Genomic DNA, 13331 nt, shown 5'->3' with positions numbered 1-13331 from the left:
CATATCCTACCTAATATTCAATTTGAGAAGTTAAGTGGGGAATTTGAATAATGGAAATCATGAATTTTATATTAGACCAATATTTCTCAATATTTTTAGATAATGTAAACATTAACAAAATTTGTAGGATAAGATTTAAGTGGGGCATTACACTCAGCTCCTTTTCCTGATAGTGATTCATCATTAACTCCTCTACCTAATAGCGTTCCCTTCTTAGTTGTCTCTTTTAATTCTCCTTTTATTCCTCTTAAGCAATCCTCGTTTTCATTTAATAATAATAATAATAGTAAAAACATTAATAATATAGAAGTAGATAACAACAATAATATGAATAATAAAAATAATAAAATAGTTAATAATAATAATTATAATATAGAAGTAGTTAACATTAATAATTATAACAATATAGTAGTTATTAATAATAATGATAATAGTAATCACAATAATAATACATGAGTAGATAACAATAAAAATATGAATAATAATAATAATAGGATTATTCTCATGGGTAATAATAGGAATAATATTACTCATAATAATAAAGATTTTGAAGAAGATTATAGTAATAGGTATAATAATATTAAAAATAATAATATCAAAGGTAATAATATAATATCAATAATAATAATAATAATAATAATATTGGTGGCCCCGGATGCGGGTGGCACCATCACTCTTAATGCATATCATGCAGAAAATTAAAGTCTGGTACTGCCAGCTGCAGAGCAGCGTGGCTTCCCGAGACTTCACCTTGTGCGAGTGGGAGGAAGGTATTAAGGCAGGATCGGTTAGCAGATCTGCATTAATGGCTCGCGCTGTTCGACGCAACATTCTCTCTGTTATAATCATGTTGATCCTCAGTGTTTTCATCATGCCTTATGCTCAGTCTCACGGCAACGGAACCTGGTTAGCGGAGGCAGATGGTGATGGGCTGATTTTGGTTCACCGCCGCGAGCTCCAGGCCAACATTTCCAAGGGTAAGCTCTCCCCTGTTCTGGATTTACGCATTGGATGTATTGTGTCGTCGTCTGGGGTGTATTCTGTGAATTCTGTTTGGCATCCCTATCGCCTCAACCGACTCTGTTCTGTCGTCTCTGTTGTCTATAATCTCTCTGCGCCCTACCACCTGTCTGTCATTATGGTTCGTTCGGGCAAGAGACATTGTTCTGGGGGGCGTCGTGACAGTGGCTTGCATTCCTCGGCCGGTCATGCTGTGGAACCTGAGCTGGCGCCCATCAATCCCCCCCATCCACGAGGCTGTGCCACCTTTGAGCTCTGGGCGCAAGCCAATTCCGAACAGTGCCTTCCAAACCACGCACTTTAAATTTCAAAGTAATTTGAACAGGCCTCTTATTACTGCTCACATCACCATTATTCTTTCGGAAGAGGAAAATCAGGTCTCCCCTCTGGCTTGCATTGCTCCTGATCCTTCCCAAAGCAGTGAGCATTCCATGGACAAAGATAGCCTGGAGAATTGGAAAAGTGAGAAGTCTGGTCAGGAGGAATTTCTCAAAAATATTCCTCCCCTTGAAGATACAGGACCTGCTGTTGAGGAAGGGACTCAAGGTGAAGCAAGCCATTCCATGGCAATCCCTGTCAGCGATTTGGACGGCAATGAGAGTTTGAGGACCGGCGGTGCAGGTCTGGCTGAGGAGAAGAATCATGGTAAGGCTAAGGAGGGGTAGCGCCACCTGGGACTGCCTCTTTCTTTTTTGATTCGGCTACTGTTTCAGGCTCACAGTCAGGTTTCAGCACTCATGACCTGTTGTTTTTGGCTTCCAGCTGGGGAATTGGTGATACACTTTATGCTGGTTTGCACTGATTTTGTGTTTCTGTGGCTCAGTTCTCCTTCTCAGCTAAACATGTCACTCTCTGTGTCTTTCATCTGGTTTCTTGCTCTTTGTAACTGGTCTCCCCAGCTTCTGTTTGTAAGGGGGCAGTTCTGTTCTGTTGAGCGCCCTCAAACTATGTTTCCTGAGGCCTCGACTCTATGTAAAAATATTTTGCCTTACAGTTAATAGAATTTAGTATTTGCAGAGAAAATAATAATAATAATAATAATATTGGTGGTAATATTGTGGAGGATCTAGTAAATATTAATGCTAATGATTTTCATCCTCATTTTAATAATAAAGTTGTTAACCTGTCTAGTTTCTCCTTTCCCCCTCCTGTCTTTAGGCTTTTGGAGAAGGGATTAAATTTTTCCCTTGCTCCTAGGAAAATTCCGATAAATGATATTATGTGTTATATTGAATTCTGGATAAGAGACTTACTGGATATGCTAAAGAAATTATTAGACAAGACTGCGTTGCTATTATTAAGAAAGCTAAACCCCCTAAGAATAACATCAACAAGGAAGAGTTTGATACCCTCAAGTCTTTGAACATGAACCAAAACATTGTTGTCTTGAACACTGATAAAGGTGGCACCGCTATTATCCTTGAAAAGGTAGATGATCGTAAGAAAATGTTGGATCACATGGAGGACAATGGTAGGTATAGAAAACTTGGCAAGAATCCTTTGAAAAGGATCTCTACAGCAGTTTCTCTTGCCATAAAATCCAATAGCTCAGTTAGTTCTTTTAGCCACAAGCTTATTGAGAGCAACCCCACAACTCCTAGGATCTATGGACTTCCAAAAATCCATAAGGAGGGAGTCCCCCTTAGACCTATTGTCAACCCCACAGGTGGGCCAACATATCTTCTAGCTAAATATTTAGCCTCGAAACTTAAACTCCTTGTTGGCCTCACGAAGTCTTTTGTCAAAGACTCCTCGTCATTTGTCAATGAGTTAAGGGATATGAAATTTGATCCCAGAGACAGTTTGGTTAGCTTTGATGTAGTCTCCATGTACACTAATATCCCCATCAAGGAAGCCATGGAGGTCATCTTTCGACTCATTGATCCCGACACTGCCAGATTAGTCGAGATCTGCCTCACTTTGACTTTTTTCTGTTTCGAAGGTGAGTTCTATGAACAAACTTGTGGTGTGGCCATGGGGTCCCCCCTGTCCCCCATTGTTGCTAACCTGTTTATGGAAGACTTTGAATCCAGGGCTTTAGCCTCAACTATTTTTAAACCTAAGCTTTGGAAAATATTTGTAGATGACACTTGCACCATTTGGCAGCACGGTCAGGATAAGTTAGATCTCTTCTTCGAGCATCTTAATAATCAATCTAACTCCATAAAGTTCACCATGGAGAAGGAAGTTAATGGATGCCTTCCTTTCCTTGATGTCCTCATTTCAAAGAAAGACGATGGCTCGTTCTCCCATCAGGTATTTTGGAAGAAAACTCATACTGAGCAGTATCTTCATGCCAGTTCCCATCATTTCCCTACTTAGAAGTTAGGTGTTCTCTGCACTTTAGCTACTCGTGCTTAGAGGGTTTCCAACAGAGACCATTTTCCCAAGGAGAAATCCCATCTCCTAAAGGTTTTTGCCAATAATGGTTACAGTAGGTAGCAGGGTTTTAAATATTTCCTCAAAGCTAGCAAGAGTCCCAAGGTTAAAAAGGACCTTAGTGATCGTATTTATGAAGTTCACCTCCCCTTCATCCAAGGGACGATTGACAATATTGTGAGAATCCTTAATAAGAATAATAATCCCTCAACCTTTAGACCCATTAACACCATCATATGTTCCTTAAAGTTGGTAAAAGACCCGGTGGACCCTAAGGATATGAAAGGTGTTTATATCATCCCGTGTTATTGTGAAACATCTCACATTAGTGAAACAGGGAGGTCCATTAATAAAAGGATTAAGGAACACGCTGCCGATATTAAGCATAGTAGGACTCACTCTCTAGCCTTAGCAGAGCACGCAGAGAAGACAAAAAATCATATTTGCATTGAGGAGCCGAAGGTCATTGCAGAGATTCTCATTTCCATCACCGTGAATTTAGGGAAGCCATAGAAAGTGAGAAGAGGCATAATAATCTTAATAGGGATGATGGCTAGAAGATTAGTAGTTGTTGGGTTCCTGTCCTTTCCTCTTAGTTTCTTTACATTTTCTTATCCGATTCCTCGAGGATCCTCCATTGTCTCTATTCTCCCTCTAGGTTCTATTTTACTCTTTTTATTCCCTTTCCACTTTTATGGTCTCTTAATTTCTTTTCTCAAATGTTAATGTTTCTCATTTTCCTTATATATATTTATATGTATATAATTATATATACATTTATATTAATATTTTTCTTTTATTATGACTGATTTGCAATCTTCCCCAATGAAATAATAATAAATAAAACAAAACAAAATATAAATAATTAGAATTACCCATATTGCATATGCATTTGTTTATTTACAACCAAGTTAGTTTATAATTAGTTATATAATATATTTAATTTATAATATCTCTAATAATATTTAATATTTATTTTCACCCTGTGAGCATTGGTTTGAATTCTCTTAAATTGGTTTGAATTCTCTTAAAATAATGTCTACTATTTATTTGACTCTTGGTTTATTTATATTATTGGTCATTTCTTTTTTGTTCATAATTAAACATATAATTAAAATAATTTTAAATCAAACTAATTTAAATATTTTAAATTAATTAAAAATGGGTTTTCAATTTAATTATATTATTTTCACTGTTTTCCTCACCCAATCAAATATAGCCGTTTCCTTTTAGCTGTTAGAAGGCCTATCTCCCTAGTTAACTTACAACTATGATTTCATTCTTCATTTTGTCGTGATGATGAACCACATAGGTTGGTTCGAAACACATTGACCTAAATCTTCCGATGTGATTTCTTCCGGAAATGTTTCTAATATTCAAAATATGGATCACAAAAGCTTAAATTTGAATATCACTACCCTGCACAGGAGGGCCATTACTTTAAACGTTCATCATTTCGAATGAGCATGCCTGTGGGTATCCAAGTTGAAATCAGATCTAGCTTTCCCTAAAATATGCAGAGATTCACCAGTCATTCCCCCATTCACTTGGATCAAGAATTTCCTTAATAAGTTCAAGAATCAACATATTTTCTTTAATGCTCGTCTTGCACTTATTCATTCTGAAATTTCTAGTGTCAGAAAAAAGCTTGATTTTCTTTCTAGGAAACTATTTTCGCTACATTTGGAACTGTTTAATGTATTGTTTGCAGAGCTTTGGAAGAGAATTGATTCTTGCTGTGCGTTGAAATCTCTGCGCATGGAGGAAATTTGGGCACATAAACAACACACTAAATTTAGCAAAATTTCTTCCCAAGGAGGTACTTCATGCTCATTTGACTTCTCATCAAACAACATGATTTCTAGTAGTCAAGTCTCTGCACTCAGCTCGTGGATTAATAACATTTCGGCTCATGAGAAAGGGTTAGATGCTTCAAAAATCAGCAGCGTTTATAGCTCTAGTTCTCTCCATTTTTCTTCTCTCGTCCCATTGATGATTGCACTCCTCAGACTCTGGTCGAGTCGGATTCCACTCTAAATTTCCTAATTAATCTGGATCACTCCTCTCTATCGCATTCAAACCTTCAATCCCTTCCTATACTTCAGTCTCATCTTGAATCGGTTCCCCAAGCCTGTGCAACTATTATTCCCCTCTCCTCAAGTGTTGCCTCTTGTACTAATTTCCACTCCTTCAATCCCTCACTCTCCCCTCGTAATGGGTTCCCCTCTCCGAGTTTCATCTTCAACCATCCCTTTACCCAAATGTCATATTTGTAGGATCCTTGTTCTGAATTCTCAAGCTCCTCTGATTTCTCCATCCAACGTTCACGCCAATCTGTTCCATCCGATTATGTCAACCCTTTACGTGATAGCATTTCATCCTCAACTCCTTTTCATGATAATTATTCATCATTAGCTCCTCTACCTGATAGCATTCCCTCCTTAGTTGTTTTTCTAATTCTCCTTTTATTCCTCTTAAGCAATCCTCATTTTCTTTTGATAATGGTTTTAAAAATAATAATAATAATATAATAGTTAATATTAATAACATAGTAATATAATATTAATAAGATTAATAATAACATTGTAGTTAGTAATAATAATAATAATAAGAATAATAATAGTAATAACATTAATAATATAGAACTAGATAAGAATAATAATATGAATAATAAAAATAATAAAATAATAATAATAATAATATAGAAGTAGTTAATATTAATAATTATAACAATAAAGAAGTTATTAATAATAATGATAATAGTAATAACAATAATTATACAAAAGTACATAACAATAAAAATATGAATAATAATAATAATAGGATTATTCTCATGGGTAGGAGGAGGAATAATATTACTAATACTAATAATAAAGACTTTGAAGCAGATTATAATAATAGGAATAATAATATTAACAATAATAATATCAAAGGTAATAATAATAATATCAAGAATAATAATAATAATAATATTGGTAGTAATATTGTGGAGGATCTAGTAAATAATAATGCTAATGATTATCATCCTCCTTTTAATAATAAAGTTGTTAACCTGTCTAGTTTCTCCTTTCCCCCTCATTGAAAATAGCAACAAGAAATGCTCAATATAGAAGTGCTAAAAATAGCATTTCGGGATACATTCCAATTTTAGTTTGTCCCTGAACTAAAATTGAGAATTAAAATTCGAATTTGATCTGAGCACCTATTTGTAAAATAATTAATTAATTCATCTTGAGTTAATTAGTTGGAGAAAATCAAACATGAAGTCTATGTGAAGACATGCAACATTTTCCCTTTGATTGAGGAAGTTATCCCTTAATTAACGAGATCAGGATGAGTTGTACTTTGAGTTGTAATTAGTTAGCTCAGTTAACTGAGTTAAGTCCAGTTAGATTAGTTCCAACAGTTTGCGGAATTGATTGTGAGTTCAGTTAGTTAATGCATGCATGCATGTAACTAGTGTACTTCAGATAACTAAATATTCTCTCATAAATAACTCATGCATGTCAGTTCAGTTAGATACCTAGTTGAGATCAGAGAATGGGACAGTGTACTATCAGTTGCAGGAATATTCCATTGAGGATATCTCTTGCATGCAGAAGGAATTCATTCCTTGAGGATTATACAACTATTTCTGAGTTTGGTGAGTTTTGTGAGAGGTGAATTCACACAGGTGGCAGCTAGAGGACCTAGGAGAAACTACGTAAGGAAATAGGAGGCTTGGAGGGCTGGAGGAAGGCATATGTTATGTCTATTCAGTCTATGAGCACTATTGAGGGATTGTACTGAGAGCCAGATAGCTTGTGAGCTAAAGCTTTGTGTAATTTGGAGATATCTCCGCTTGTATGATAATACAGAGATTGGAGTTTTTAGGTGAGGCTTTCCCTAGAGTATTCTTTTGTGTTCATGTGTGATTGTTTCTTCTTCATTTGTTATATGTGTTCTATTTGATCTTGCTCAAAATCGATTAAGCTTCCGCAAGTTTGTTTGTAGAAGTAGATCAAGTATTTTTCTTTAGTATATTGCATTATCAGGTGATCTACAGTGGGAATTTCTACATGGTATCAGAGCAAAGGTGATCAAAGTGGAGAATAGTATACAAAGAAGGGAGAAGTTCAAAGTTTGAAGTTCCTGATTATAGAAATCGAATTCTTATCACATCTCAAATTTCACCAATGGTGTTCAATGGTTTAAGACTCGAGTATGCCCTGGATGGCAGCTTGAATTATATAGCCTGGAAGGATCGCATGGAAGCGGTATTAGACGACAACGGTTTGAAGGACTTCATTGATCAAGAAGTCCCCAAGCCAGTAGTTGCTAATGTCCAAGAATTGGCGGAATGGAAGAAATGTGTGGCTAGAGAGAGGAGGATTCTTCTGGAGGGAGTTCGAGACCACATTGTCTCAAGTATACATGGGAAGGAGACACTATTTTCAATGTGGAAAACATTGAAGGATCTATATTACAACAACAACCATTAGAGGAAGCTAGCTTTGAAAGACAAGCTTCGGAAAATCAAGTATGAAAAAGGCAACTCGATCTCTAAATATTTGAACAAGCTCACCACCTGCAAGGATGAGCTTGGAAGTGTAGGACTCATGATAGCCGATGATGACATGGCGAGTCTTCCTCTCGGTCTTCCTAAGAGCTGGCATAGCTACCAAGACTTGGTAAATGGAGGAGAGAAACTACCAGATTGGGAACGACTGTGGTCGGTTTTGATGCAGGAGGAGATAAAGAGAAGCACCAGAGATGGATCTTCATCAAAGCATGATGATGAAGAAAATCTAGCCTTAGCGAATAAGGGAAGGAAAGGGAAAGGGAAGGCTTCCCATTCCAAATTGAGTTCTTCCCATGGTGGGAAGAAGACTGACAAATCGAAAGTGCGATGCTTTCATTGTCATGAGGTGGGCCATTATGCTACGAATTTTCCACAGAAGAAATCCAAGAAGGGATCCTCGAAAGGATCAAATGGTGAGGCACTGGCCTCACAGTTCGAATTGGATTTCACCCTCATCGCATGCATGGTTTCATCGATGGTGGGTTGTGTTTGGTGCCTGGATAGTGGAGCCTCATTCCAAATGATCGGCAACAAGAGTCTATTCAGTACCTTGGAGGAGAAGGACCTCCAGATGCACATAGAGATGGGCGATGATGGAAAGTACCATGTTTCAGTTGAAGGTACGGTTGTGTTTTAGAGGGAGCATGGAGCTCCTCTCACCCTAACTGATGTAAAGTATGTGCTTGGACTAAAGAAGAACATGGTGTCTGTCGCTATGTTGGAAGACAAAGGCTATGATGTAGTATTTAGTAAAGGAAAGGCATTCCTGAGGTACATTGACACTGGACAGACCAAGAAGATTGGGATTCGAGTAAAGAATCTCTACAAGCTAGAGGTAGATGACTATGCTGCATTGAGTTCCAAGCAGAGTTGGTGCAAAGCCAAGATGTTGGCAAACTATGGCATAGAAGATTTGGCCACTTGCACCATGGGGCCTTGAAGATCATGCTGCAGATTTCTACTGGACTTCCTAAGGGTAAAATGGAGCAAATGGATACATGCAAAGGTTGTAACTTGGGTAAGTATGCAAAATATTCCTTTCAAGATCGAGACAGTCGAATTGGAGCAATCCTGGTGTGAGTTCATAGAGATGTGTGTGGACCATTCTCGACAACCTCCACTGCTAAACAAAGGTACTATGTTATTTTTATTGATGATTTTTCTCATAGATGTTGGATCTACTTCATGCAGAAGAAGGATCAAACCTTCTCAAGGTTTTGTTAGTTCAAAGACTTGGTTGAGAAAGAATCTGGAAAGAGAATAAGAGCCTTGCAAAGTGACAATGGTGGAGAGTATGTCTCTCAATAGTTTAAATACTTCTGTGTAGCAGAAGGAATTAAACGAGAGTTGACAGCACCCCATAACCCACAACAGAATGGGGTGGCCGAAAGGAAGAACAAAACGATTGTGGGAGCAGCTTGGGCGATGCTGAATGACCAAGGCCTACCACTTCATTTGGGGGATGAGGCATGCAATACAACAATATACTTGCAGAATAGAAGACCGCATCGTATACTGGGGATGAAGACACCAGTGGAGGCCTTCTCCGAGAAGAGACCAGATGTGAGTCACTTTAGGATCTTTGGATCATTGGTTTATTGCCATGTGACCAAAGATTCCCGGAAGAAGCTAGAGCCAACAGCTGAGTTGGGGATACTTGTGGGGTACACTGATACACCCCACAACTATCGGGTGTTCTTTCCTACCAGTCAGAGGACAGTGGTACACAGAGATCTGAAGTTCGACGAGTAGAAGGCCATGCGAGTTTCCCTTGAGAGGGAGCTCAAGTTGCATGCAGAGGAGGAAATTTTGGTTCCTAAGGAGGAGGAGCCTCAGACTAATGCAGAGCAGCCACATGCAGAGGATCCAGGAGTGGAGACATCCACTCATGCAGAGTCTTCCAGAGATGGGCGAAAACGCTCAAGGGAAGCTGATAGATTGGTGATGGATGCGAGAGAGAATGTGGGACAACCATCCTCTCAGCGCAGATAGAGGAGATCACCTGAGCGGTACACTGGTTACATGGCCCTAGTTGGGGAATGTGTAGATACTGAACCATCTTCCTTTGAGGAAGAAGTGCAGCAGCCAGTCTCGGTTGATGCTATGGTGAGGAGTATGACTCCATAGCTTGGAACAGTGTTTGGGGTGTTGCCCCAAGATCAGAGGACAAGTCAATGGTGAGTTCCTGATGGCTTTACAAGGTAAAGCAAGTAGCTAATGGCCATGTGGAGAAAAATAAGGCAAGGTTTGTTGCCTGTGGTTTCTCACAGGTCGAGGGGATTGACTATGATGAGACTTTTGCTCTTGTAGCAAGGTACTCATCTATCAGATCGATGTTGGCACTATCAACACAAATGGGTTGGAAGATCTATTAGATGGATGTGAAGACCGCGTTCCTCAATGGTAAGATTGAGGAAGAGGTGTACATAGAGAAGCCAGAAGGATTTGAGACCTTCGATCGTGAGTCGCATGTGTGACGACTCAAGAGAGATTTGTACGGGCTGAAGCAAGCACCTCGTGCTTGGTACACTAGGATCGACAGCTATTTCACCAGGTTGGGCTTCACAAATAGTGAATCAGATGTGAACCTTTACCACATCATGGTAGAATGTAAGCCATTGATCATTGTTCTTTATGTTGATGATCTGATATTGACAAGCGATGATCAGTTGATCAAGTCTCGCAAGGAGGACCTTGTAAGAGAGTCCGAGATGAAATTCATGGGTCTCATGCACTACTTTCTAGGCATGGAAGTGTGGCAGAAGGATGGGGAAGTGTTTGTGTCTCAAGGCAAGTATGCCAATGAGATACTTAGGAGATTCCACATGGAGAAGTGCAAGCCCATGCAGACTCCTCTAGCAGGTACCTAGAGGAAGGAGGATGCTACTTCAGGTGAGGTAGTAGTTGCTACTGTTTATCGGCAACTCGTGGGTTCATTGATGTATTTAGTGAACACTTGACCAGATTTGTGCTTTACGGTGAACCAACTGAGTCAAGATATGATTCAACCTACCAAGCTGTTTTGGAAGGCAGCGAAGCATGTGCTGAGATACCTCAAAGGCACATCTCAGTATGGATTATGGTACAGATGGACAGAGAGAGTGAAGCTTCAGGGCTTCACAGATGCAGATTGGGCAGGGAGTCCATCAGATCAGAAGAGCACTTCAGGAGGAATTTTCAACCTTGGTTCAATTGCAGTTTCTTGGTACAGCAGGGAACAGAGGTCAGTTACAATTAGCTTAGCAGAGGCTGAATACATGGCTGCTAGTCAGGCAACATGTGAGGCCATTTGGATGCGGAAAATTCTAGTTGGATTGTTTGACCAGAGGATGGATCCAACTGTGATTTATTGCAATAATCAGAGTTGTATCAAACTCTCTGAGAATCCAGTATTCATGATAGGTCCAAGAACATCAATATCTGGTATCATCATCTTCGAGATTGTGTGGTGAAGAGGATCATGTTGTTGTTGTATGTTTTGATCGAGGAGCAGGATGCAAATATTTTGACTAAGGCATTGTCAAAATGCAAATCGAGTTCCACAGAGATAAGATTGGGGTGACAGATAATCCCTTTCTTTTTGAGAGGGAGTGTTGAAAATATCAACAAGAAATGCTAAATATAGAAGTGCTAAAAATAGCATTGCTATAAATATCATTTCGAGATACATTCCAATTTTAGTTAGTCCCTGAACTAAAGTTGAGAAATAAAATTCGAATTTGATCTTTGCAGCTGTTTGTAAAATAATTAATTAATTTATCCTGAGTTAATTAGTTGGAGAAAATCAAACATGAAGTCTATGTGAAGACATGCAACAATTTTCCCTTTGATTGAGGAAGTTATCCCTTAATTAAGGAGATCAGGATGAGTTGTACTTTGAGTTGTAATTAGTTAGCTCAGTTAACTGAGTTAAGTCCAGTTAGATTAGTTCCAATAGTTTGTGGAACTGATTGTGAGTTCAGTTAGTTAATGCATGCATGCATGTAACTAGTGTACTTCAGATAACTGAATATTCTCTCATAAATAACTCATGCATGTCAGTTCAGTTAGAGACCCAGTTGAGATCAGAGGATGGGACAATGTACTATCAGTTGCAGGAATATTCCATTGAGGATATCTCTTGCATGCAGAAGGAATTCATTCCTTGAGGATTGCACAGTTATTTTTGAGTTTGGTGAGTTGTGTGAGAGGTGAATTCACATAGGTGGTAGCCAGAGGACCTAGGAGAAACTACACAAGAAAATAGGAGGCTTGGAGGACTGGAGGAAGGCATATGTTGTGTCTATTCAGTCTATGAGAAGTATTGAGGGATTGTACTGAGAATTGGATAGCTTGTGAGCTAAAGCTTTGTGTAATTAAGAGATATTTCCACTTGTATGATAATACAGAGATCGGGGTTTTTAGCTGATGCTTTCCCTAGATTATTCTTCTGTGTTCATGTGTGATTGTTTCTTCTTCATCTGTTATATGTGTTCTATTTGATCTTGCTCAAAATCGATTAAGCTTCTGCAAGTTTGTTTGTAGAAGTAGATCAAGTATTTTGATTTAGTATATTGAATTATCAGGTGATCTACAATGGGAATTTCTACACTCCTGTTAGGAATTTAGAGAAGGGATTAAATTTTGCCCTTGCTCCTAGGAAAATTATGGTAAATGATATTATGTGTGATATTGAATTCGGGATAGGATACTTACCAGATAATGTTGAATAAATTATTAGGCAAGATTGCGCTGTTATTCTTAGGAAAGCTAAACCACCTAAAAATAACATCAGTAAAGAAGAGTTTGATGCCCTCAAGTATTTGAACAAAAACCAAGACATTGTTGTCTTGAAAGCTGATAAAGGTGGGGCCAATACTATCCTTGTAAAGGTAGATTATCGTAAGATGTTGGATCACCTCGAGAACAATGGTAGCTATAATAAACTTGGCAATAATCCTTTGAAAAGGATCTCTAGAGTGGTTTCTCTTGCCATAAAATCCAGTAGCTCGGTTGGTTCTTTTAGCCACAAGCTTATTGAGAGCAGCCCCATCACTCCTAGGATCTATGGACTTCCAAAAATCCATAAGGAGGGAGTCCCCCTTAGACCCATTTTCAACACCATAGGTGGGCCAACATATCTTCTAGCTAAATATTTAGCCTCGAAACTTAAACCCCTTGTTGGCCTCACAGAGTCTTTTGTCAAAGACTCCTCGTCATTTGTTAATGAGTTGAGGGATATGAAATTTGATCCCAAAGATAGCTTGGTTAGCTTTGATGTAGTCTCCCTATACATTAACATCCCCATCAAGGAAGCCATGTAGGTCATCTTCTGCCTCACTGATCCCGACACAGCCAGATTTGTTGAGATCTGCCTCACTTCGACTTTTTT

This window comes from Pinus tabuliformis, chromosome 9 (assembly GCF_031772625.1).
Source record: "Pinus tabuliformis cultivar Carrire ecotype Pingquan chromosome 9, CPIR1, whole genome shotgun sequence".
NCBI lineage: Eukaryota > Viridiplantae > Streptophyta > Pinopsida > Pinales > Pinaceae > Pinus > Pinus tabuliformis.
Note: the sequence above shows the minus strand (reverse complement) of the source record.